At 35.2% G+C, this 27,072-nt stretch overlaps 1 protein-coding gene across 1 annotated transcript in view; it reads left to right on the forward strand.

The window, feature by feature from the left end:
* HCN1 (hyperpolarization activated cyclic nucleotide gated potassium channel 1) overlaps positions 1-27,072 on the forward strand; it is a 577,083-nt gene that overhangs the window by 78,601 nt on the left and 471,410 nt on the right. The gene's annotated exons all lie outside the window — the stretch shown is intronic.

Consider the following 27,072-nt stretch of genomic DNA (forward strand, 5'->3'; position numbering starts at 1 on the left):
GCCACAGCCTGGCCCCCCTGCCAAATTGCAGGTGTCCTATCTCTATCCAAGTCTCTGATGTTTTAATATTTCTAAGTGTTATTAGGAATTTTGCCAACAAATCCATCGTTTATTGTTTTTTTAAATCATCACTTTAGAGGTACTGAAAATCCCCAATAGTTTGATTTAGCTATGACTTCATCTGAACATCATCCAGCCTCTTACTCCAATTAACACAAGTCCTTACAAAAATACTGCTTTAAAAAAAATTAAAAGGAATTCCTTTTAGGGGAAAAATTCTCAAATAAATGTGTAATTTTAAAAATTTTTTATTTTGCTAGGCAATAGGGTTAAGTGACTTGCCCAAGGTCACACAGCTAGTAAGTGTTATGTGTCAGAGGCCAGATTTGAACTCAGGTCCTTCTGACTCCAAGGCCAGAGGTCTATCCACTGCTCCACCTAGCTGCCCCAAATAAATGTGTATTAATGTGACTTTCTGAAGTTGCAGTTTGGAACTAGGCTTGGTCTATGGTTGAGGGTTGTCCATGGTATAGCCAAGGTCTCACAGTTGGACAAAATATGAAAGTTGTATCTCATGAAAGGCCCAGAAGTATGGGATAAATCAAGCATATCTAGAGGTCAATTATCAAAGATTGTTTGATTAGGGGTCTAAAGGCTAGAGGCAAGGTCTAACACATTGCCATCAAAAAGAATGCAAGGAAGACACAACAGGCAGAAGAGTAGAGAAAATTTGAGCGCCAAAGAAGACTGACCTATTTGCAACACTTAACTTCTTGTGGATGTAATTCTATTTTTACTAATCATTACTAACAGTGCACAAACTTAGTATAGAGGCAAGAACACTGACCTGGAGGCAGAAAGACCTGTGTTCAAGTCCCATTTTTGTCAACTGGAAAGCCACTTACTTAACTCAGCCCTAGGCAAGTCTCCAAGACTACACATGAATGGCTGAGAAGTTGCCAATCTAGGTTAGTAGAAAGGGCTTTTTTTTCCACTAGGAGTTCCCTATACCAATGAAATCATGTGTCTGGACCCCTGTATCCCCCCAAAAGGTTGTAAGTAGTAATCATTTAAACAAATTAATAGATTGATTCCTCCAATTTCTTAGTAACAGCTGCTTTTTGGAAACCTTAAAAGAGACTAAATAGAGTTCAAAACATATAATAAATATAATTTCTTCCTCTTGTCTGATTTTGAAGTTGGTTTTCATCTTCCTTTAAGTGATAAAAAGTTTTGTCTAGTTCACAGATTCTGAGATTATGTGCTGATTTTTCAGGAAGGACAGACAATGTATATTGATTCCCATAGTTAGATATATAACTATGATTAGTCAGCACAAAGCCATTATTAGAAGAAAATAGAGTCTATTATTCTTAAATAACCTCTTGGAAAACAAATTAAAAATCTTACGGTTGTATTAATTCTGCCCTATCCCTCTGAAAAATTCTGTTCTTGGAATAATCAAATACACAGTTACAAAAGTAAATACACACTAAAAGACTCCCATTGCTTTCAGAGCTTTATTCTTTGCCATCCTTGTTTAAAAATTAACTCTTAAGCTTGATAACTCTTGTAGGCCTCAAGGATATACTTTCAAAAGGTTTCTTAAACGGGAGTGGGGGCTTGAAAATGGTGGGAAGGAGGAAATATGAAAAGTGCCATGAGTAAAATTATGGGATGGAAAATTTTGAGAAGCACTAACAATGTATTGCTACATCATTAAAAAATATTCTATTCCTCTAAAAAGGGATTATTTGTGGTCAAGCTTCAAAGCAATTAATTGAAATCATTAAATGAAAGACAGAACACTCCCACATTGGCAAAATGTCTTTCACAACTTGCAAGAGCCAACAGGCCTGATTAGTTATTTTCTTTTCTGTCTAATATAAGCTCTGGGTGCAGAATAATATTCCATAAGCTTCAACTTGCTCAATTTAAAATGCGGTAATGATTTATGTTTTAAAAATAGAGTATTATTTATTTTCACCAGAGTCTTTGACAAAAAATTTAAATTTCCAATAATGACATTTTGGGTTAAATTTTCCCAAGAGATAATGATTCATTTTTCCCCCCAAAGGGAACATTTAGAACAATTCCCTCCCTTCCTTTCTTATCAAGATGCTGTCATTGCTGCAGATTTGGAGGCTATAATAGTATCCTTATAGTCACAGACTTTAGAACCCAATCTACTAAAAATAAATTCTAGAAAAAAAAAGTAAGTGCAGGCTTTTAGCAATTCAAGGAATCCAGTAAACATTGTTTCAGTACCTACTATATGCCAGGCACTGTGCTAAGCATGTAAGATACAAAAAAGGGCAAAAACAGACCCTGTTCTCAAGGAGCTCATAGTCCAATTGGGGAGACACACACACACACACACACACAGATAGACACACAGACACAGACACAGACACACACACACACACAAAGACACACACAGACACAGACACACAGACACATAGACACACAGACACACACACATACACAGACACAGACACAGACACACACACACACACACACACACACACACACTTATCCAGACCTGGGATTTTATTGTTGAGAGAAGCTCCTAATGAGCACCTTCCTCTATCAATGCAGCTTGTTCTCTGCAACTTATAATTTGAGAGAATTCCCTGGGGGGCACACAGAGATTAAATGACTTGCCTATTCTGTGGCATAGGTTGGATTTGAACTGATGTCTTCCTATCTATGAAGACAGATTTCTATCCATTATGCCTCAGTGCCTCTCTCTATTATAGGCCCTATAAATTAAAGTGTGAAAAAATCCTGTTTAATCTGTCAAAGGATAAATATCTATGTTGGGGTTGAAAATACAATAATCTATCTTTTTTTTTAAATTGTCCTTTCCTCAGTTAAAAATAAAGACATGAACAAACAGCAACAAATGACACCATCACAAAACCCAACTTATTGAACCAGAGAACCTTAAAGTTAGATGAGCCCTTAGAAGCCCCTTTGTCCAAATGGAACCTTTGCAGGAATCTTCTCTGTGCTATCCCTACAACTGTCACTTGAATACCTTTAAAGCACGGGGGTGGGGAACCTGTGGCCTTAAGCCACATGTGGCCCTCTAGGTCCTCAAGTGCAGCCCTTTGACTGGGTCCAAACTTCACAGAACAAATCCCCTTAATAAAAGGATTTGTTCTGTAAAAGTTGGACTTGGTCAAAAGACTGTATCCAAGGACCTAGAAGGCCACTCAGGGTTGCAGGTTCCCCACCCCCTGGTCTTGGAGAATAGTCAAAGGCAGAGAAAGCAGGTGCAATGTCATGTGTGTAAAGCAAACAGCCTAGTTTGGTTGGACCATATAGTGCATAAAGAGAGTAAAAGTCTGACCAAAACCTTCATGACAACCTTTATCTACCTAAAACATGCCAGTCATGTTTCTTATCAAAACTGAAGTTGGTGACCACCACTAGAGCTGTACTTTCATGTGATGTAGTAAAGTGTTTGCCTTGGAGTCAGAAATCCCTGGTTTGAAGTGTTGCTTCAAACACACAAACTGTGTGACCCCAACCAAGTCACTTAACTTTTCTAGGCTTCAGTTTCCTTATTCATAGAAAGAGGTGGTCTAGCTCTAAATCTATGATTCTATGATCCTATGTTTCCAATTTTATATGTGTGATCTGAACCATGGTATATACATTTTTGGTTTTGATTTTGCTTGCTCCCTATTATACATAAATTGTGTATAATTTGGGCCAAATAATATGACATTATTCTATAAGACCTTGCCTTCTGATTCCTGTCTCCTTAGAACTTGTCACCCAGCTACAGTCTAGTAAGACCTGAGTCCTAGAAGTACCTGCCTATAAAGGATTATTTGTTATTCTTACTTTTCACAACTGAACTCAAACAAGATGTAATTCAAAATCACTCTATTGATGGAAATACTAATATCATAACTTCAAAAAATTAGCACCAGTACAAATTTCATAATTTACTAAATAAGAATGGATATTATCATAATTGAATTTCTTATCCTCTTCACCAAAATGAATCCTAATGTGAAATTTTAATATCTTGGACCACTTTAGTTTAAAAAAAGTTATGCCATGATTGTGGAGGACAATCATATTACCACTTTTCTAGGGACAATTTATTTTCAATGAGATCTTAATAGCAGAAAAGGAGAGAAACATTATGAAACCAAAGCATAAACACATTTCATTAAGTGCCTGTTTTCTTTAGAACATTTTCTTTTGTATGGACTTTACTTTTCAACCAAATCACAATCTATAAAACACATGTGTGTGTGTGTGTGTGTGTGTGTGTGTGTGTGTGTGTGTGTTACTTCATCTGCTAGGAAATGTTTTTACTGCTCTGATCATAATTTTAGGATAAGATAAGATAAGATAAGATAAAGGACCACAGTTTAGAGAAATTGGGGGCAGGCAGTAATCAGGGTATCATTTAGCATACTACAGAGGCATTGCAATTTATGCATTTAATCAGCTGTTTTAATGCAGCATAATACTAGAGTGAAGTAAAATAGTGCAATATTATGGTCTTTTTATTTTCCTTTTAAACATGAAGAAGAATCAGCCAAGCAGAGGACAGATAAGCATTCATTAAAGCAAAAAAAAAAACAAAAAAAAACTGTTGCATTGTAGAGGAAAGAATGATGGTGGTCGTCACATTGACCTTAAATGCTTCACTTCATTTTTACTTGAAAATTATATAATTATCTCTTAGTTTTCAAATAATACTTGGGTGATTGGTCACACAATGGCCATAACTCTGCACTGACAGTTTTAATGTTAGTCTCACTGTTGCTTTCAATAAACATGGATACCTCTTCTACCAAATAAATGTCTGTATCTCAGCCAGGGCAAAGGGACTCCTAGCTCCAGCTCCTCTTCACTGCCCAAAGCCAAAAAAGCTTCTGTGCTCAGGAGCCTTTCTTAGAAATCCTAGGGGAGTCTTGGGGAAGTTTAAGAAGTGGCTGCATTGTTGACAATGCAGGTGTAGGCAAAACTCAAATATAAAGTCCTCATTTGACCTGTAAAGCCCTTCACAACGTTTCCCCTTCCTGCCTTTCCAGTCTTCCTTGACTTTACTTCCCTCCACAGATTGTAGGATTTAGATACTCTGGCCAGCTTGCTGTTCATCACATACAACAGTCTTATCTCCTGACTCTGTTCTCTTGACCTCACTTCCATGTTTCAGATGCTCACCTTTCTCACCTCTGCTTCCTTGCTCCCCAAGTTTCCTTCAAGTGTCAGCTCAAATCCTACCTTATGCAAGAGGCCTTTTCAGTCTCATCCACTCTGAAATTATCTTCCATTTCTTCTGTTTCTATCTTCTATGTACGTAGTTTTTTGATTGTTTTCCCCATTAGAATGAATGTGAGCTTCATGCTTTTGCCTTTTTTGTATTCTGGATATATGACAGTATCTGGTATAGAGTAAGTGCTTAAATAATGTTTATTGGCTGACTAACTCAGTGCCTAATTGACCATACATAATGTATACCAGTAATCTGATTCTTCACCCTGCATCTCTGGGGGCCGCATAACATCACTATTGGCTGACTTTATTATCTATAAAGGGCAGCTGGGTGGCAACAATGTGTAGAGTGGTAGGCCTGGAGTCAGAAGGCTGTTCAAGTCCAGCCTCAGACATTTACTATCTGTATGACCCTAGGCAAGTCACTTAAGCCTGTTTGCTTCAGTTTTCCTTTTCTATTTAATGAGCTAGAGAATGAAATGGCAAACTACTCCAGTATCTTTGCCAAGAAAACCCCTAAAGTGGGCACAAAATGTCAGAAATGACTGAAGTGACTGAACAACATTACCTATAAAATGTGCAAGAAAACTGGGCTAGAGGTTTTTCCTCATTCTTTCAGAATAGAATAGCCAAAGAAAATCTTTAATTTGGTTGTTGGCACCTTTTCCCAAAGTTCATAGCCTTCAGTGTGGCTTTCCCCACATTAATTCTCAGAGCATTTCCCACTTGAATTAAGTACTCCTGACAAGTACCAAAATGAATAAATCCTCTATGATTGTCAGCATTCTGCTTATTTCTGAAAAATGAAAAAAAATACTAATTCATTTTTAAAAAGATAATTAAGTAACAACTTCATTTATTTCAACTAAATGTTTATTAAGCATCTACTTCTGGGCAAGGTGCTGGAATGAGAAAAAATGACTATCTTCCTGCTCAGGAAGCTCCATTGTCTTGGAGAGAATTAGCATTTGTGTATGTAAAATAAAAAGTATTTATTGAACAAAGGGACAAGGAAAGTGAAATCCAAAATTTTGAGGAAGAAAGATAATTTTTAGAGATGTGTCAAGGAAGGCTACCCAGAGAAAGCATCTGAGCCAAACCTCAAAGGAAGATAGGGATTCTGAAAGGCAGAGCTGAGGTAGTACACTCCAGATATGAGGAACATGTAAAGTGAACCACATATCTTTACTCTTTTGTAGAAAAATCAAAACAAAAGTCAGCTTGAAGTGGCAACCATTGCTTGTTTTAATACTGGGAGTTCAGTATTATTTTGGAACTGATCGTAGAAGTTTTGTTTCTTCTAGCAAAATGGACTCATTTAAGGTTCTGTTAGTATGTTCAATGGTTTGCAATTGTCAAGAAGTACAATTCTTTAAAACAATATAATCTTAGAAAAATAAATTGATTATAAGTAAGAGAAATAATGCTAGCTTCATTAGTCGATGGCAATTATTAGGAGAGGTAATAGAAATGTTTATCTGCAGTTATGCTTTCTTTTCTTTCTGTATTATCTTCAGCTATTTGGATAAGGCATAATAGAAAAAAAATTATACTGGGAATAAGGAGGCTTGAATTCTAGTCTTAACTCAGAAATTAGAGGGGAGACCTTGGACCAGTCACTTTATTTCATTGGATCTCAATAACTTGATCATTATAATGAGTGGGCCAGAACAGATGATCTTTAGGTTCTTTCTAACTTTAACTGTCTACAGATTCAATTCAATTCAGTAGAAAGATTACTGGCTCAGAATTTGGATGACCTGGTGTTAAATCCTACCTCTGACAATTACTACCCATGTGACCTTGAGAAAGTTCCTTAATTTGTCTAGTTTCAATCTTCTCATCGGTAGAATGAGGGGAATGGATTAGGTGGTCCCCAACATCACTTTCAACTCTAGCTCTATGATCCTATGATTCGAAGAAATACTTGCAGTTATCCCTTTTACATGTTGGGAGTTAGGGATGTGGAACCCATGTGATTTGGAAAAGCCTCATAAAATTTTTTGGCCCTCCCTTTGTACCAGAGAAGAAGTCTGAATTATTATGGTATTGAGATAAAATATATTTATATTCTATAATACTGTACACATATTTTATGCATTCCTGAGTTTCTAAACTTTTTCTATGTCATCTACTGGTCTTCCTGTGCCATCTGTGGCTTCCTCAAAACTCCACCAAAATTCTCATTTAATTCCTTATGCCAACCCATGACATATCAACCCATGATGTGGAAAGTTGTGATGTGGAAGGCATAACTTTAATTGTTCAGCATGTGAAAAGGATCATACTAGTTGACGTGGATAGAAAGAAGAGAAGCAAAATCATGTCTGTCATTGAGTTTACAATGAAATACAGCAATTATAATACATATAAAAATAAACATGATGCAGGATATCATTGTAACAATGTCAAAGGAATAACCCAGTGGTCTAGAAAGATTTGAGAAAGGAAACATCACTTTTGATTTGCTGGATCATGCAAGGCTTTTTAGAAGAAGTGGCATGAACTTTGAATTAAGAAAAGAATTTCAACAGATGAGGTTCAGGAAGAAGTGAGTTTTAGTTACAGAGAACAGCTTGCATGAATACAGCATATCAAGGAGAAAAAATTCTGGGTGATATCAAACAGTTCAGTTTGTTTCAAAGGCATATAGAGAAGCAATGTGAAATGTCAGGGATTATAGGTTGGTGTCAGATTACAGGGAACTTTAAACACAAGGATTTCTAAGAGTTCATATTTTATCATATAGTAGGGAGACATTGACTATTTTTGAGTAAGAAGTGATATGTTTTGTTTTGCTTTATTTTTGTTTTGGGAGTAGAAGTTGTCTTGTGTTTTCATTATCATTTGCAAGATCCCTGGTTTGGCATCTCCTTTTGCGTCATTGTCAATTTATCTGTAATTTATAGGTTTAGATAGCAGTTGAGGGGGCACCAAGGGGTTAAGTGACTTGTCCACAGTCCCATAGCTGGTATGTGTCAGAGGCAGGATTCAAACTCATATCTTATTGACTCAAACAATACTTCCTCCTTCTCTAGGTAGGCAAATGCATTATAATTAGTGTTTTGACAGCTGTATGAAGATTGGAAAGGAGAAAAGCTAGAGGTTGGTAGACTAATTACAAAACAATTAAAATAGTCCAAGCAAAAAGTATAGAGTGCTTGAATTAGGGTGTCAGATTGAATAGAGGGGTCAGGGTTTTGGTGGGGGATGGATATAAGGGAGATATAATTCTCTTTGCTTCATCCATGCAACCATCCTTTTTTTTTTTTAATAAAATATATCCTGAGTTCACAAAGTTGGCATTCATATATTAAGAAGCAAATGTTCTGAAATATCTTAGTTAATAACAAAGAATTTATGAATTTATTTGTTCCCAGGAGTTTCCAAAGTTATGGCATCACTATTTGGAATTGTGATTTATTTTGTTGTGGTTCTATTGTGTAATTGGATTAGAAAACTGGATAAAGGAAATCAATAAATAAAAACCCTGCACCATCCACACAGGATGACATCAATATTTGCTTTCTGTTCATGTACAACTATATAAACAATAATAAGCTCAGAGGTGACAACAGATGTCTTTTAATATGTATGCTAAACTAAAATATTGTAATATGAGAGCTAGCATTTAGTAATCTGAGATGCTACTTCAATATATGTTATCCTAGCAGCTAGGATAACTTATTTTGACTGAATCCAAACTTCACAGAACAAATCCTCTTAATAAAATGATTTGTTCTGTAAAACTTGGACTCAGTCAAAAGCCCACACCCCAGGACCTAGAAGGCCACATGTGGCCTTAAGGCCATAGGTTCCCCAACCAAGTAGCCTGATTGATCCATTACATAAAATGATTTACATTCATCAACAAAAAATATAATTTTTAATATTTGGATCAAGGTGACTTGGTCAATAAGAATCAAATTTTTGTTTTCATATTTTAATGTCAATTAGAAAAAAAAATAATTTGTCATTGGTCAAGAAGTGACAAGAAAAACCCATAATCAAAGAACTACTCAAGCCTAAAGGCTTGAAGGCATTTAAAAATATCATAATATTTGTCATTATTTTCTAATCCAATAAACATTTATGAAGCACCTACTATGTGCCAGACACTGTGCTAAGCACTAAGAAAGGAAGGTACAGTCTAATGGAGGAAATCCACAGAAAAGGAGGCAGGAAAGTGGGGGAACAGGGAACACCAAGGAGTACCCAGCATGGTGGTGATATTTTGTTCCATGGGGTTAAAAACCAGGCAGAGCAACAGTTACAAAGCAGAATGAGCTTATCATGGGAGGGGAATCTTGTTTTGTGAACTTGAAACTCGGTAGAGCTGCAAATGCAAAGTTGTGAACTATGCTTAAAATGTTACCAAATGACAGTGACATGACTTTTGGAAACTATGTATCTTATTTGTCCAGAACATGCCAGGATATTAATTTCCCCCTGAGATTGTAGAGTTTTAGGAAACAACATCACATACTTTCAGGTGCCTCGGCTACAATTCAGCAATCTGCAAAAGTGTAGTGAATTTAAAAAAAGTGATATTCTTCTTGAAGTAAATGAAAGGAACAAACTACACTTGGAGTCAGGAATTCAAGGATGTGGATTCAAGTTTACAGGTCCAGGCACTTCAGTGTAGATTCTTCCATTTACTAGCTGTGTGACCTCAAGCACATCACTAAATGTCTCTGAGCCTCAGATTATTCAACTGAAAAATGGGAATTATTAGTATATCTCTGGTTCATAAGCTATTGTAAGGGAAGCAACTTGGAAACTTCAAAATGCTATGGAAATGAAAGCTGTTGTTCTGTTTGTTAAGAGACAAGACTAGCAAATGTCTTGTCTTGTATATAACAATTGCTTAATATTTGTTAAATTGAATTAAATCTCTAAGGCTCCTCCTAGCTCTAAATTGAGTTTTAGAGAAGTTGAGATGTGAAGAAGCAGCGCCAAGACTCACATCTAGATTTTCTGAATATAGATCTGATGTTTATATGTGTATGTGTGTGTCTTTTAATATCTCATTAGCAACAATGAAGCAACTCATCTTTAATTCTTCTTGTATGAATGGCTCACTTCCTTTTCTCATCATACTTTTCCTTGATATCTTTTTCCACTTTTCAAATACAAGTCACTGGGTAATATGCTACAGCCTACTAATACCCACCATCATTTTTATTATTCTACAACTTGCAGCAACATGATTTTTAAGTCTTTCAGGATTTGGTCCTGAGATTTGAGGACATGATCAATCAGGAGAATATTGGCATTAAAGAGAATTGTTTCTGAATTTTTTCCTTGATTTGTTTTTTTGTTACATTTTTTTCTTTTTAAAGTTTGAGTTCCAGATTATCTTCCTCTTACCCACTGAGAAAGTAAAACATATTATATCAATTATACATGTGAAATTATGCAAAACATATTACTGTATTAGCCACATTGCAAAAAGGCAAAAAAAATAAAGCAAGAAAATTATACTTCAATTTGTACTCAGAGTTCATCAATTCTTTCTCTTTAGGTGGAGAGCATTTTTGTTTTTATCATGAATACTTTGGAATTGTCTCAGATCATTGTATTGATCAGAATAGCCAAGTGTTTCACAGTTTCATCATTACAACACTGCTGTTACTATACACTATGATCTCCTGCTTCTGCTCTACTCTTCTTTACTTTGCATCAGTTCATCTAGGTCTTACCATGTTTTTCTGAAACCACTCCCCTCTTCACTTCTTATAACACAACAGTACTCCATCACAATCAGATGCCATAATTTCTTCAGCCATTCCCCAATTGATAAACATCCCCTCAGTTTCTAATTCTTTGCCACCACAAAAAGTTGCTATAAATATTTTTGTACATGTAAGTCTTTTTCCTTTTTCTTTGAGGACCAAGTAATGGTATTTCTGGATCCAAGACTATGCACAGTTTTATAACCCTTTGGGCATAATTCCAGATTTTTCTCCAGTTCTCCAGTGGGTTTTGTTGTTGTTGTTGTTGTTGTTGTTGTTGTTGTTTTTGCATTAGGAAATAGGGATCATTGAAAACCTTACACAATTTTCCAAATAGAGTTTAGCTTGATTTCCTTTTTCTCTTCAATTCTGATCTCACTCATTGTCCATTTCCAGTGCCTAATAAGATATTGATACTGATGAAGCAATGCATCTGGCCACTTACCCAGCTAAATGTCAAAATCTGGGTAATAAGTTTTTTTCCTCTATGCTATATTAGATCATACTGGTCTTAGACTGGCTCTTTGACCTAATGTGCTTCATCAGCTAGATGGTAATGATAGTCAGCTTTTGGATATGATACCCAAGAAAATTAAGTCACTCTCTAATGGAAATATGGGCCGGCTACCAAAGTCTAGAGAGATTGCATAACATCATCATCAAAAAGTGTTAATTTTCAGATGCCCATTTTAGATCAGCATTTATACTTCAATAAACTTTAATAAACATACTTCTAAGTATGGGGTGGTGGTAGGGAGAGAAGGGGTAAGTTGAATCTAACTTATGGCTTTTTTTGGTCTTAAAAACTACAAGTTGACTATTTTAAGTGTTTGTAGTAAAGCTTTTTTTTTTTATAACAACACAGGTTTAATGTCTTATGCAGTTATGGCATTCTAATAGCAAAGGGCTTTTTATCAGATCTGGATGATTCATGGGGTGGAATGTAATTTATAAGCATACTTTTACACTGTTTACACACACATACAAGACAAACATTAGCAACACATGCTACAACTTCATCCTAAAAGGAAATTGGAAAAGAAAGAAATTTAAATTAAAATTCAGTAAAAAGAAAAAAAAATACACCAGACAATATGGAGGTGAGACAATAAAAAGCTCTATCAAATTACAAGCTTTAATAAGGTTTGACTTTTCAAAGTCAAGTTTTTCTCTAGTCTATCATTGATAAAGGATGAAAAAAGAAAAGGGAGAAAAGGAAGTAATGTCTATTCAAAGCAATTTCAGGAACCCCAACTACAGACTCTTAAGACAATGTGAACAAAATATTGAAAAAGGAAAAGAGATCCAATATAGACTGAAGTTATTTCTGCATTATGAACCTGGTCAGGTGAGAACTAAAATATACACATGAAAAATATGGCTGCTTGATAAATTCCTAAACATTTTTTTTATAGGTAATTGGGGTTAAATGACTTGCCCAGGGTCACACAGCTAGTAAGTGTCAAGTGTTTGGTCTGAGGCCCCCAAAGGCCAGCTATTTTCTTTTCTTTTTCTTTTTGGCCAGGCAACTGGGGTTAAGTGACTTGCCCAGGGTCACACAGCTAGTGAGTATCATGTGTCTGAGGCCAGATTTAAACTCAGGTCCTCCTGACTCCAAGGCTGGTGCTCTATCCACTGCACTATCTAGCTACCCCTCAAACTTTTTTTTTAAAGAAATTATTCAGACCTGTTATTTCATTGGTATAGGGTACTCCTTGAGAGGAATCTCTACCCACGTGGGCTGGCCACTGTTCTGCAATTTATACTCTGAGATTTGCCTGGGATACTGAGAGACTCAATGACTTTTCCAAGATTACCCAGCCAGTATTTATCAGTGGTAGGACTTGAACCCATTCATTCTTGACCTCAAGACCAGCCCCTTAATTCCTATTGCACATGAGGAAATTAAGAATACTCAAAGACAGATAATATATTCCAGGTGCACTTTTTGTTTGTATTCTACAAATGATTTCACACCTGTAATTTAATGGTCCAGATAATTATAGATACAGAAATTCTCCCCCCTGGGGAAAAAAACAAAACAAAACTAATTATATGTTTTTATCTCATCTCCCATTCACAATTCCAAAAATCTAAAATGTCTTTGTTTCATCTAAGAGTGTTTTCCCTTCTGGCAATTTTAAAGAGGTTTTTCATTACATCACTGTTTTTTTTTTTTATCCTCTTATCTTATCAGAAGCAGTTTAGCAATGAGTATCCAAATATATGGTGTTCTCTGATTTGTGCAAACGTGGAAACTGGCAAAAGGCTAATGGTCTGAAGTGTGAAGATGATGTGGGCAAAAAGGCATGCTTGTAGGAACTTGGGTGGCTTCCTTTATCTTTGTACTTTAAACATGAATGGATAAACCCTTACTAATTGTTCATGTAGATAAATGGTTATCGCATACTAGCAAGTTATCCTCAGCTGCAAGTAACTATTTGCTACCCACTTCAAATGGTAGTCTTAAGCACTTTAGAAACCTTAATATATTACAAAAGAGTAAGCTAATCCTATTGTTACTGTAAAAGCTAAGGACTCCACTATGATAAATCAAGGTAAAAGTTTTGACCAGAAAGTTGAGAATATAAGAGAAATTTTCCTTTTTTTCTTTTTAATGTGTTTTCTTTTTAAGTGAATTTATTTCCCATTTTAAGTGCTTTATGTTATCTTTGTTGCTCTCTTGTGTTCTTATATCACTTTAATTTTTCAATATAACCTCCTCTCCATCCTTTGTTAAAAAGTTGACAAATACAACAAAAAAGCTATTTAGCAAAATAAATAAGTTGTTTTTGACATTATATTATTCCATACCTATACTCCCTTATGTCTACAAATAAAGGGAGGGGAATACATTTTCTTAATTCTTCTTAAAGATCATCCTTCAATTACCCTTTTTTTTCAATTTTGTTATTATTCTTCCCATTTGCTTTGTTGTAGTCATTGTAGCTATTGTTTTCTGGTTCTGCTTACTTTCTTCTGCATCAATATGCAATCTTATTTATAGGACCATAGAGTTAGAGCTGGAAGAGACCTCAGAGGTCACATCATAACATATTAAGTCGCTCTTATTTTACGGATAAAGAGACTGGGGTGCACTGAAGCAAAGTGACTTTTCAAAGGATGTAAACATAGTAAGTGGCAGAGTTGAGACTTCAATCTCCTACCTTTTACTCTAAATACAATAGTCTTCGCACTTCCTCAGCTGCTTCTAGAATTACTTAAACAGCTTCAATTACCATTATTTGCATATGATTTATATCTTTAACATATCAAATTTGTATCTTCAATGGTGGCCTGTATTTTGAACTCTAGTCCTGTATTTCCATCTTCCTATACAGTATTTATACCTAAGGTTTCCATGGTATCTCAATCACTTTCTTCTCTTGACTATTATCTATCTATGGCACCACCATTTTAAACTGTGTGATTATTTTTGACTTTTTTCTTACCTTTCACAGACAAATTGAATCTCTTGCATCTAACTTCTCTTCTCTATTTCTATTGCCAGCACCATAGTATAATCCTTCAAGACTACTCAAGTAGAATATTACAATAGCCTCATACCTCTACTCTCTCCCCTTTCAAAAGGTTCCTTCATATATCTGCCAAACTAGTATTTTAATTGGTTAGATTTGCTCAGGAAATTTTGGTGGCACCTTATTGCCTACAAAAACACATTAAAATATTTTAGCTCAGAGTTCATGATCTTCAGAATCTGCTGTCACTTTACTGTATTCTTTTCCATTTTCTCTATGTTCCAACTAAACCAGAGCATTGTTTGGCCACTGAATAGGTCCCATATTCTCCCATTTCCTTGACTTTGTTCATGCTGTTATTTTTTTGACTCTTTGCCTGTCCCCTTCTCCCTATTTTCTTTGCCTTTTGGATCTATAACCATCTTTCAAAGTCCAATTCCAAAGTATCCCTGGTTGATAATTAACTTTCCCTTCAAATCTTGCATGTGTCATGTAATGTTGCACATTGCATCTGTGTTTCTGTCTTCTGCATTTACTAACTTATTAACTCCATAAGGACTAGCCATATCTAAATTTTGTGTCTCTCAGTGACTAACTAAATGCTTTGCATGCAATGGTTACTTAATAAATATTTGTTGTTTGGTGAGTGAATAAACAAATGCATTTTATATACTGATTAGCCGAGCTTACACTCTCACTATTTTATGCATGTATTTGTGTTTAAATCCTAGTTTTCATCTCCTTTCTTCTTCTTTGAAGTAGCCCCCTCACTGACAATCTGGTTCATTCTAGCTTTCCCTTTCTCATCCAGCTAGCTTCCTATATTTGATGCTGAGTCATCCAATCAGTCTTAATTGTCTCTTTTTCCAGCTGGCGCTATCCTCTTGGGAAAATCATTCTGCTACAGGTGCATTTTTGAAAATTAGGAAAATTTGGATAACTAAATATGGACATGGCTAGATTTTAATTGCCAGTTCTGAAATTATAAAAATGATTACCACTTTTCACCTGTCATCACAGAAACTAGCAGTTTAGCAAACTATTACAGAATTATTCACGAGAGGCTGAATATGTGCTTTTAAAAAAGATAACCTAAAAAAATGTTTTTGTCATTTAACCATAATCTTCCCTTTCAGTTAAATTCAGTTCAGTTCATCAGATAATTACAAAACACCTACTATGTACATACAAAAACACTGAATCCTGGAAGGAGATTAAAAAAATTTAAGACAGTCTTTGTCTTCATGGCGTTTACAATCTAGTTGGGAGAAGCCAAATTTTTTTTTGAGCCAATGAGAATAGATTTTACATTAAAATTATATTTGACTAGAAATAACACAATAGTGCATCATTAATTGGACAAAAGTGCACTGGATTGTAATCAAGAGACTTGGATAATAATCTTCTTGTGCCATCAAGTAGCTGTGTAGCAACTCAATTTTACTCATTCAATCTCAGTAAGATTTAATAGGTGCTTAATAAACTTTTTTAAATTGTTGAATGATAGGATTGAACTGGATGATATGTGTGGTTCCTTCAAGTGCTAATATTTTGGGATTCAGTAGTTCTACAGGACTTTATTCTTTTGGGAATCATGATTTTTCATATCCATTACTTCTATGCTATCTTGGGCCAGGGTAGGGATGTGACAACAAGCTAATAATGCAAATAACAACAATCATGCCCAGAAATTGAACTTGATTAATGATAACTAGGTTAGTAATGTGTTGCAAATCAGACTTGATTGTCTTTTTTAATGAACACTTTCTCTTAATTTCAGAACTAAAACTAGGACTGTGTGACTGAGGCTTTTTCCCAGGATGCTAAAATTTAGAAAGTGAAAAAAATTTAAATAATGATTTTCAATATGATGTAATTTTAAAATGTATATTATTTGTATTTTGTCAGCATTTGTACTTTTTCAGCAATATAGACATAATTGTGCTTAGCACTTATTTAGCAAGAATAATTAATTAAATAGGAAGCTACCTCATGGTGTGCTTCTTCCCTTTAGAGGGTATCTCACCTTAAGTGAGCTCCTCCTCAGTTTAAACCTAAGCCGAAAGGGATCTTAGACATTATTTAGTTCAAACATTCTATTTTACAGATAAGGAAACTTGGATCCCAAGAGATTAAGTGATTCGCTATAGATTAATCAAGTAGTAAATGGTGAAGAGGGAATGAATCCCAGTTTCTCTGTATCCAAGTCCAGTACTCTTTCTACTGTAGCTTCAGAAGAATGGCTAGTCAGCATTAGTAGAGGTATTTATTTTCCCTACAAGTAATTCCTATAATAATGGAATCATAGGTCCAGTCTCCCCAAAATAAATTGCTGGTTATTTTTATCCAAAATAATGCAACTATGACCATACTATTTATCTGGTTGAAAAAAGAACCATAGCCTGTTTATATTCAATTGTACACTGCTTGATCTGGGGGTTGGGAGTAGTAGGAAAAGGAACTGTTTTAAAGGACCATTTCTCATAGATCTGTGATATACAGATCTATCCCACATAGAGTCTGTTTCTCAAAAATTGAATTTCGGTTTCCTATTCTCCCTCTCCATCTTCACCCTATTGTTTATAAAGTCCCACATGTAGAATGGATTCTTACTTGCTACTTTCATGGTCTACATTTAGCTTATGGGATCGAAGGAAATGTTTGGAAATCCACTTAGTAAATGAAATTGTGGTGGTTTGCATGGTTTAGATACTAAACTTTTCTAGTGATGTTAAGTAAGCATGCCAAATAATTGGTTTGCAATGATTCAGGACATATTCTCTGTGTCATAGCAGAATAGCACAATAAATATAATTCAACTCCATAAGAGTGGGGTAAAATAGAGAAACATAAGGAATCTAGAAACCCAACTTCTATTGTCAGTTTTATTTCTAACTCATTAAATGAGCTTAGAAAAGTCATTTAACCTTTCAGTGTCTTAATTTCTACTTCTGAAAAAAGACAATTATAAAAATTTATCTTGTTAGGACATACTGTAGATTAATTAGGGTGGATTTTGAGTTCCTTAAATAAAGATGCTAAGAACAAGAGACATTATTTATTTATTTATTTAGATCTTGATCAAGAGCTCAAACCTTCCTCAGGTACTTGGGAAAACATATATTCTGGTCACAGAGTGAAGAGATATGCCTCTGTACCTTTCCTCACATTCCATATTCTCTGCTCAATCCAGATTTGTTGCTTCTGTCAAGAAAAAAAAATTGCTGAACCACAATGAGCTGCCTGTGTACACCTTTGTTAATGCCATGACCCAGAGTTCCCCAGTTACTTGTAAGGGATCATCATTCTGCCCAGAAGGATGTCTTTAGGTTCATAGCATACCTGGGACAGAGCTGGAGAATCTCACTCTGTCTTTAGGGTGTATGTCTGTGGTCCACTTTATCTCTCCAACTTGCACTATCCTCCTCATCTTCCTTACATAGCTAGTCCTTCTATGGTTTTACATGAATCAACTCCTGTGAGCTGTAAATCAGAGAATTAGTCTCAATGATAATTATCAGTATGATGAACAGAAAAGAGAACTGGATTTGGAATCATTTGATATGGATTCAAATCCCAACTTTGCTATCTTTCTGTATAACTTTAGGCAATTCATTTCTTTCCTCTTTCTGGATCTCACTTATAATTGAGATGGTTGGACTAGATGGTCTCCCTTCAGATTCCCTTCCAGCTCTAAATCCATGAGACTGGGCTCCATTTTGCCATTGTTTGTCAAGTGAAATATATCTGAAGCATTTTAGTGCACATCCAAATTTCTTTTGTATTACACTGAACAAAGAATAATAGCTGGCAAACAAAATAATATAGCCTTTTAAGTTTTACACAGTGTTTTACATACGTTATTTCATTTGATCCTCACAATAATACTGTGTGGTAGATACTATCTTCCTTTTGCGGCTGAGGAAACTAAGGGTCAAGATGACTTACTTGTCTATGATCATAATAATAATTCATTTCAGAAAAATTCAATTCAATAAACACTTATTAAACATTTACAATATGTTGGGCATTGTACTGGGAATGCAAGTTTCAAAGATGGAATTTGAAACCAAGCTCTCCTGATTCCAAGGACAGAATTATTTCCACCATAGCATTTTGCCTCTTATGTGTTAGCTAAAATATGTGTTAACCATAGAATAGAATGGTTTATGTTTGTAGGCATAAAGAATAATTTGCAGCATTTGGATTGTTATTCATAAAGAAACAAAGAAATAGAGATCCCTCCCTCTTTTTCCCTTTTGAGAAGCCATTTATAGACAAGCGGCCCAACCATTTTATGAACCGACCTCATTAGTGAACTGTGATTTTTCCACTTTTAATTGCAGAAAGAACATTTCAGCTATATTTTGAGAACATGGGTTAAAATGCTGACTCTGATCATTCCTATCTGTGTGACCATGACCAAGTCAACTCTTCTGAGTCTTTCTTTGTTTCCTCATCTACATAAATGAAAGGTTTTGACTCCATGATTGCTAGGGTCTTGTCTAGCTCTAAATCTGATAATCCCATAATAGTTATTCTAAGTAAATGAAGAACCTGGCCAAAACTTGAGCCAAATGGGCTAACAGGTGATGCTGGATTCCCTCCACTCTTTCTTTCTAATGGATCAAGGCCAAATGGATTTCAAAGGTTGTTAAGTGTTCTCTGTGGCTTTGGAAAGCAAGGGAAAAATAAATGCTCCCTCTCATAATTTCATGACCAATCAGTTAAATTATATTAGAGCTCAGGAAAGCACTATCAATCCCTTCCATATGTATCCTTTTATATTCCTCTTGGAATTCTGAGTTGTAATTGACATTGGATCCATCAATGTCTGCAGAAGGCCTTGGGGGCAGATAGATATAAAGAAGCCATTAACCTATGCCCACAATTAGTATGTCATACCAGAGAAGGAAGACATAACTTTAGTTTAATCCTTGGCTCTTCATGAGCATGCCTGGGGAAAGGAGGTGGATAAGAATGCATCTTGCTTTGTAGTATAACAATAAGGATAGAGACTGCAACCTGTGATCTCGTTGATAGAATGAACTTTAGCATGAAGAAAGTCCCAATGTCATCAGAGTTGTAGGTCAGCACTTCCTTTGTGACTTATTATCTTAAAAAGTTGCATAGAGTACTGAGAGATTAATTGACTTGACCAGGGTGCCTCTGTCATTTTGGGTCAGAGATGTGGGACCTGAACCCAGATCATCCTCAATTTGAAGCCTACTCCCTACTATATCATTCTTCTTCAAAAACAGGAATAAAATTAATTTAAAATGTAACCATATGTCCATCCATAATTTTTTCTAAATTATAACCATATTTTAATAGTTTCTTAGTTCCTATTAATTCATTTTAAAGGAAAGTGGGGAAATAAACATTTATATAGAATTTACTATGTGCCAGGAACTGTGCTAAGCATTTTTACAAATATCATTTAATTTGATCCTCAAACAACCCTATGAGATAGGTGCTATTGCTGTCACCATTTTACAGTTGGGAAAACTGGGCAAACAAAGGTTGAGTGGCTTGCCCAGAGTCCCACAGCTGGTAAATGAAGACAGACTTTAAGTGAGGTCTTCCAGAAATCCAGGCCGAGCAATCTATACACTGTTTTATACTATTTGTATTTTTAAAATTTGCATTTCATGAAAAAGTAGTAGAATAGTAGGTTAAAAGATAGGCAAATATACTAGGTACTGCATACCTCCAGTAAGCATTATAGATGATAGATGCACAATCTATTATGTATCCTATGATGTAATATTTGCTAACTGACTTTTATAGATCATTGAAGGGCGTAGCTCCTCCACGATGATTCTTTTGTGTTCACCAATCATCTTGTGTTCCTATGTTTAATTATCAAGCACCAGTTCTCACTAGGGGAAGGCATGTATTTGTCCTTCAGGTACACCTAAACAAAGGTTCACTCCCTTTGATTGCATAGGTTGATTGAAGGACTCATTAAATTGATCTGGGATCTGAGATTTGATCAGCCACCTTCCTTTCCCTATCAAATATGTGTTTATAATGTTCCTAATACTGTCAAAGAATCCAGGTATGTCTGATAGGAGATTTGGGGGAAAATGGTATGTTCAAACAGTGTACCCTTAAAGGTCAACCTTTATTATGTAATGGACACAATTATCTACAAAGCCTACTCTACTACTCATATTTTATTGTTGATACTTTTCTAGGAAAGGGTGTCCAGCTATTTCATTCCTGAAGTCCAGATACATCTATCTTCCAGTCAATCCTAATATCATAAGCTTTTTGAAAGCTGAATGAACCTTAGAAATTATTGTTCCAAGCCCATTGGGTTGAAATTTCAAGTTCAGACATAGGTTATGTCTAGGACAACATTTGTCAAAGTGTGGTTTGGGGATCCCTGGGGTTCCAGAAACCCTTTAGGGGATCTGTTAGGTCAAAACTATTTACATGATACATTTTGATTTTAACATGATAAATTTACCCTTATAATCTATCAGGGATATACTGTCACAACCAGCACTCTAGGAAAAAAAAATGGATACACCATATACTTCTAAGTTTAATCTGCATAATTAACATTTTCTCCATCACTTTTTTTAAGTCTAGAAAATAAAATACATCAATTCTATGATTTGTAGAATCTGCTCCTTTCTGAGGTATACATGGTCACACTGCAAATTTAACAGTTGTTTCTCAAGAGATAGTTTAAACTGGTTCCAGCACATCCATGCAAATAATTCATGTAAGCAAAAACTCTTTGTGGTCCTCATTAATTTTTAAGAGTGTGAAGTAGTCCTGAGACCAGAAAATTAGAGAACCACTTGTACAGGCACACAAATTATCTTTTAATAAAAAAAATTGAGTTGAATTCAGTAAGATTGTTTTATATTTAGTACAGCATTTAAATGAGAAAGAGTAGTACAGGATATACCACTCAAGGATAGAAGATCATTCTTCTAGTCAGAACAACCCAGGTTCAAGTCCTATTTCTGACTGGTATTCACTGTGTGACCACAAGCAAGTCACTTAAACTCTCAGTGCTCCCAAGTAATTCTCTAATTCCATTAGATACAAATGATTCGGTACAAGTTTCCAGGATGAGCATTCCCCACACTTATTCAATCATAGATTTGTCTGCACTTCTCCCCACCCTAAGCCATTGGAAAACCTATTTTAAAGATACTCGTCTCCTGGGATGACAGAAAAAGGATCTGAAATCAGCAGTGTGGAATAAAGAGTATAGCAACTCTTCTTGGTTCTGTGTGTCATAGATTGCAAGAGAAAGAGATTTGGGCATCTTAAGGAGAAAGTTAGGTTTTAGTGATTACCATAAGATGGAAAGAATGTGAAATGAAGAGATTTTGGATGGAAGGAAATTTGTTAAAAAAAAAATAGAGAAAGGTTCCATGAGGCACAATGAAAGGGCAGTGAAGAAGCTGCTGTGGATGGGGGTGGGGGATGGAATTGACTTTACAGTAGGGATACACATGTTAGGATACATGGGCCACTTTCTTCCTGTGATCCAGAACATTCTCATGTGGTTCAATTTGTCAGGGCAGTCATCATATCAGGGGTAGTACATCCCATAGAGAAGGTAGTCCTCTAGAAAGCAGTGTGACAGTAGCATTAGACTTGGAATGGCAGCCTCAGCACTAGGCAAGGAAGTGGGACAATCAAGCAGGGTCTTTTAAATGAAATCAGCCTAAGTAAAAAGATAAACACAATATTCTTAATTTACTAATTATCATGACATAATATTATGCACATAACATAGTATTGCTTACATTATAAAACACAGTTAAATGATTAATCCATTGAATATACAAGTATATATGTATGCATATGTATATATTTACATGTATATATACATATACACATATGTATATTACATATACATACATATATACATGTGTGTGTATGAGAGGTGCTACTCATGGCAGAAGGTGAGACTGGATCACATTTGGGAAACTTCCCAATATTTGCAATTATCTCAAACTGCTTACTGTTTCAGATTGTGGAATGTCATGAACAGAAATGTGTATTTGCAGGTGATCCAAAGGAAAATGAAAAGATGCATGGTGGATATGAGTAGGCTTCAACATATTATAAAAGATGATTTGCATATATAGGAAAATATTAAAGACTTCTAGGGCATATATAAGTAGAAAAGGTGATATGCCAGTCTTGTAGGAAGGATGAGGGATGATGGACAAATGAAGTGTAGCAATTGTTTCAGTTCAACATTTTTTTTTTTTTGTGGGGAATGTTTTGTTTTTTTTGTAAACACAAAGGGCTCTAGTGTGTTGGGCAGATCGTCTCTGGCAGCTTCATGGACATTCTCGAACAATGGCAATAATCATCAATTAGTCACCAAGTATTAAACTTCTACTGTCTTCCTAGGTCTGTGCTAGGAAATGGGGATATGAGTAATACAAATAATGAAATAATCTCTACTTGCAGGGTACTCATATTCTAAGGGGATAGAGAAGAGAAAAAAATAAATGAGTAGCATATATAAGGTGGATGTACACATATAAAGTAGTTAAATACAAGATTGCTAGGGATCGAGGGCAGTAATATTTGAGGGAAGAGGAAAATCCCTATAGAGAAGATAATGCTTGAACTGAATCTTAAATGAAGAGAAAAAAAATGAGTTTCAGATAAAGGGAGAGTTTCTTCCAAGTAGATGAAATGGCCAATGAAAAGGCAAGTTGATGGTAGATGGAGTGTTGAGTATGAGGAACAGAAAAAAAGTCTACTGGGACTCTGTCATAGAGAGTGGGATGGGGAATAATGTCCAATAAGGCTAGAAAGATAGGTTGAGGCAAGGCTTCATAAGGTTTTGCAAGCTAAACAGAAGACTTGACATTTTAACCTAGATCAATTGGAAGTCCCTGTTGTTGAATGAATAAAGGAATGATATGGTCATATGTGCATTTAAGGACACTTCCTTTGGAGGCAGTGTGTAGAATGGATTAGAGTGGGGAAAGACGAGACAGGGAGACCAATTAGGAGGCTGTTGAAATAATCTAGGTAAGAAGTTATAAGGGCCTGAAATAGGGTGGTAACTGTTCAAGTACAGAAAAAGGGCTAGTTGTAACAGATGTTCTCATGGTAGAAATGGCAAAATTTGGCAACTGACTATGTGAGGTGAGGGAGAGTGAGGAGTCCAGAATAATGCTAAAGCTATAAACATAGGAACAGTGGTTCTTAACTTGGTTTCTGTGAACTTGTTTTAAAAATATTTTGATGTGCATTTCAGCCTAGTTTTCTTCATAAACTTATATACTTTATTATATACATTTAAAAACATTCTTAAAAGGTTCCATAGACTTCATTACACTGCCAGATGGATCCACGACACAAAAAAGTTGCAGAATTACTACATTCTATGGGAGTAATATTTATATATATTATATATAATATATATATATATATATATATATAATATTTATAAATATTTATTAAGTATTTACTATATGCCAGGCACTGTGCTAAAGCACTAAGGATACCAAGAAAAAAAAAAAAACAAAAGACAGTCCCTGACATTGAGTATTGAGGAACTCACATACTAATAAATCATAACCTCAATTATCTCAGTAAAGTAAGAGGGAAGGTTCTGGGCTGAAAGAGAAGGGGATGTGGAAGGCCTGAAGAGGGAAGATAAAGTTTAGAATAGTTTTGATGGTAAATAAGATTTCAAATCAATGAAAGAAGAATAAAAAGATCATTTAGCTTTGGTGAGGTCTTGGTTGAGGTTACATAATATTAATATGTATTGTACCCAGTCAGTTTGATTATAAGACTTCCTCCAACATTCCTAAATAGGAGGAGATGAGGTAGATGGTGTGACTAATCCAAGGCTAAGGCTTTGTAAGAGGTTAGCTGCAATAGGGAAAGGGGGAAAACATTTGAAGATGAGAGGATATTGTAGTGGCAAAATGCCTAATTATTAGGTTGAAATTGAGAAGGAAAAAAGTGAATTCAGAGCAAAGGCCTGAGAACCTATTGAGGGGTAGAAGGATTGGAGGCCTCAGTGAGGTGAAGAATAGGGTGAGCCATACATATGGAGGAGGTCATAGTCATATAGAGGAAAGTCAAAATTTCTAATAAGGGAAGTGTATCACTTGTGGTAATGGTGAGATCTAAATTGTGACCATTCTGTGAGTAGCTAAATGGAGTAACAGAATATGGCAGGGTATTTAAAGAAGGTGAGGAATAGAAAAAGTTAGAAAGTTTAAGGGAACATCAGAGATCAATAAACTTAGTTCCATTAACTTTTTCATTTCCAATATTTTAATAACTGCATTCCAGTATAATTTGTTTCCTTTGCAAGTCTATATATTTTACTCACATGCCTTTGAAAAAAACATTCATTGAGAAGAACAATAGGATTCCCCAGATTGCCAAAGAGGTTCATGACACAAAAATATTTAAGAGCTCCTGATCTATGTGGCTATTGATGTCCAATGGTAGCTGTGTAAATGGAGAGAAGGGGCTCATTTACAATGATCAGATCCATTGAAGTATCATGGTGTTGTATGGACACAACCTAGGGTAGTTGTTCTCCTGTGCTCTAATAATTATAAAAATAATTATCAGTGTTCACAATCACCCATAATACAGATAATTCAAAACAATAGATAGCCCCAAATTATTTATATTTGGCTTTGAAATATATTAACAATATTTTTTCCGACAGATTTACCCTTTTAAATAGAATTGACTTAGGTTATTATAACAAGCATTGAACTCTTAAACTTCTTAATTAAAATTAGTCCATGCCTAGTCTGGTGACTAAATTATAGTAGGTGTTAAATAAATGCTTATTGATTGATGGACTGTTTTTGTTATTTTCTCATTTTCCACTAGCAGATCTAGGATTGAAATTGTTATCATTTTCACATTAAATATTGGCTGTAAAATTAGCTATATTTTTAATCTTCAAATTTCTTAATTAAGTATTATATTCTGTTGACATAGATCTGTTACTGTTACTTCTGCATAGCTATAGTTTATCTCAAGTAACATCTCTTCTTATTAAATAAAAATAAAATCTCCACCTCATTGATGGTTCCAATTTACATTTAGAATTATGTAATAAATATCCAGAGAAATAATATAAAATCTCATGGATGTTAGAATGTCCTTTTTTTTTATTTCTTTGACCAAGGTCACACTTTTCTATAATGACTCATAATATTGAGATACCTAGAATTGTGGCTAAGCTTGGAACCATTAATATCTAGTTAGGTTCATGTTGGATAATTAGTGTAATTGTGATTTTCATTTTAAATGGATAGATACAATTCCTACACATTAATCCTTGTATTTAAATTAAGAGCACTTGGTCCATGAAGACTGACATGATAGTGGGACATGAAGTGTTGATTCCACACTGAATAAATCATAAACAGATTCAACTTTTGAGAATTGTAATCAAGGTAACTAAATTGAATTAATTAATTTTTAATTTGATCATTCCTCTATGGTTTTTTTATATTAGTGGTTATAAGCAGATCCTAACTTATAAACCAATCATATCCCCCAAATTTGTATTATTTGCTCACTTGCTAGGAATGAAACTTTGTTTCATTTTTTTTTTTTAAAAAAGAGTTGCATCTGGTACTTAGGTTTCTTAGTTACCAGTGTAACTGGTTCATAATATGCCACAAACATGGTATATAACAAGGTTTCTGTGTTAAAATTTTCTGGGTTCTAACCTGGAATGTCAATAGCACATCTTCCTCAAATGTTACCACAGCAATAGAAGAGGGAAACTTTCTATTCCTTCATCCTTATCTACTGGAAAATAAAGCCTAGGACTACTTATGTCCAAGCCATAGATGGTAGCCTTTTGGACAGCTGCAAGTGCCATAATGAAGAGAGAGCTAATGGTCATTGGAAAAAGAAACAGTGCTTCTAGATTTCATGAGACTGGTGTCAAGAGGCATGAACTTGGAAAGAAGAAATAAATAAAATCATGAGGAGCCAATAAAGAGGTGGTGGGGTATAGGTCAGGTATTCTTGAGTTCTTATTAACAGAGGGTCATACTGGAGTAGTCTTCAGTTATGAAATGTGACCTCCTGAATAGATGATGCTGATGCTGCAGAATAAATTTAGTGTGATCACACTTGGGAGGCTCCAATATATGGCAGCCATAATGGTGGAAAGAACACTGATATGGCTTCAGAGGACCTGGGTTCAACTTGTAGGTCAACCACTCATTCCCTTTGTGACATTGGGCAAACCTTTCAACTTTTCTAGGCCTCAATTTTCGTGTAAATGAGAGGGTTAAAGTGAGCTCCAAGTTCACTTCAAGATTTAAATTCTATGATCCTATGAATTTATGATTGACTCCACCTGTAAGGAATGGACATAGGTGAATGTATCCCCAAAGGATTACAGTAGGTTTTCATGCTGAACACAGAGAAAATGCTGAGAGGAGATAAGGAAGAGACACTTTTCCTCACTTCAACTTTTCACATATAGGAAGCACAATTTCCCCATTCTTGAATAACTTTTCCACAAGATTGTTTCTCCTCACCCAGTCACCCCTTTAGGAGATGTAAAGTATTTGTTAATCAGCAACCTACTATGTACTCTTCCCCTCATT

The sequence above is a fragment of the Vombatus ursinus genome, unplaced genomic scaffold (assembly GCF_900497805.2).
Source record: "Vombatus ursinus unplaced genomic scaffold, bare-nosed wombat genome assembly UNPS02014772.1, whole genome shotgun sequence".
Classification (NCBI taxonomy): Eukaryota; Metazoa; Chordata; class Mammalia; order Diprotodontia; family Vombatidae; genus Vombatus; species Vombatus ursinus.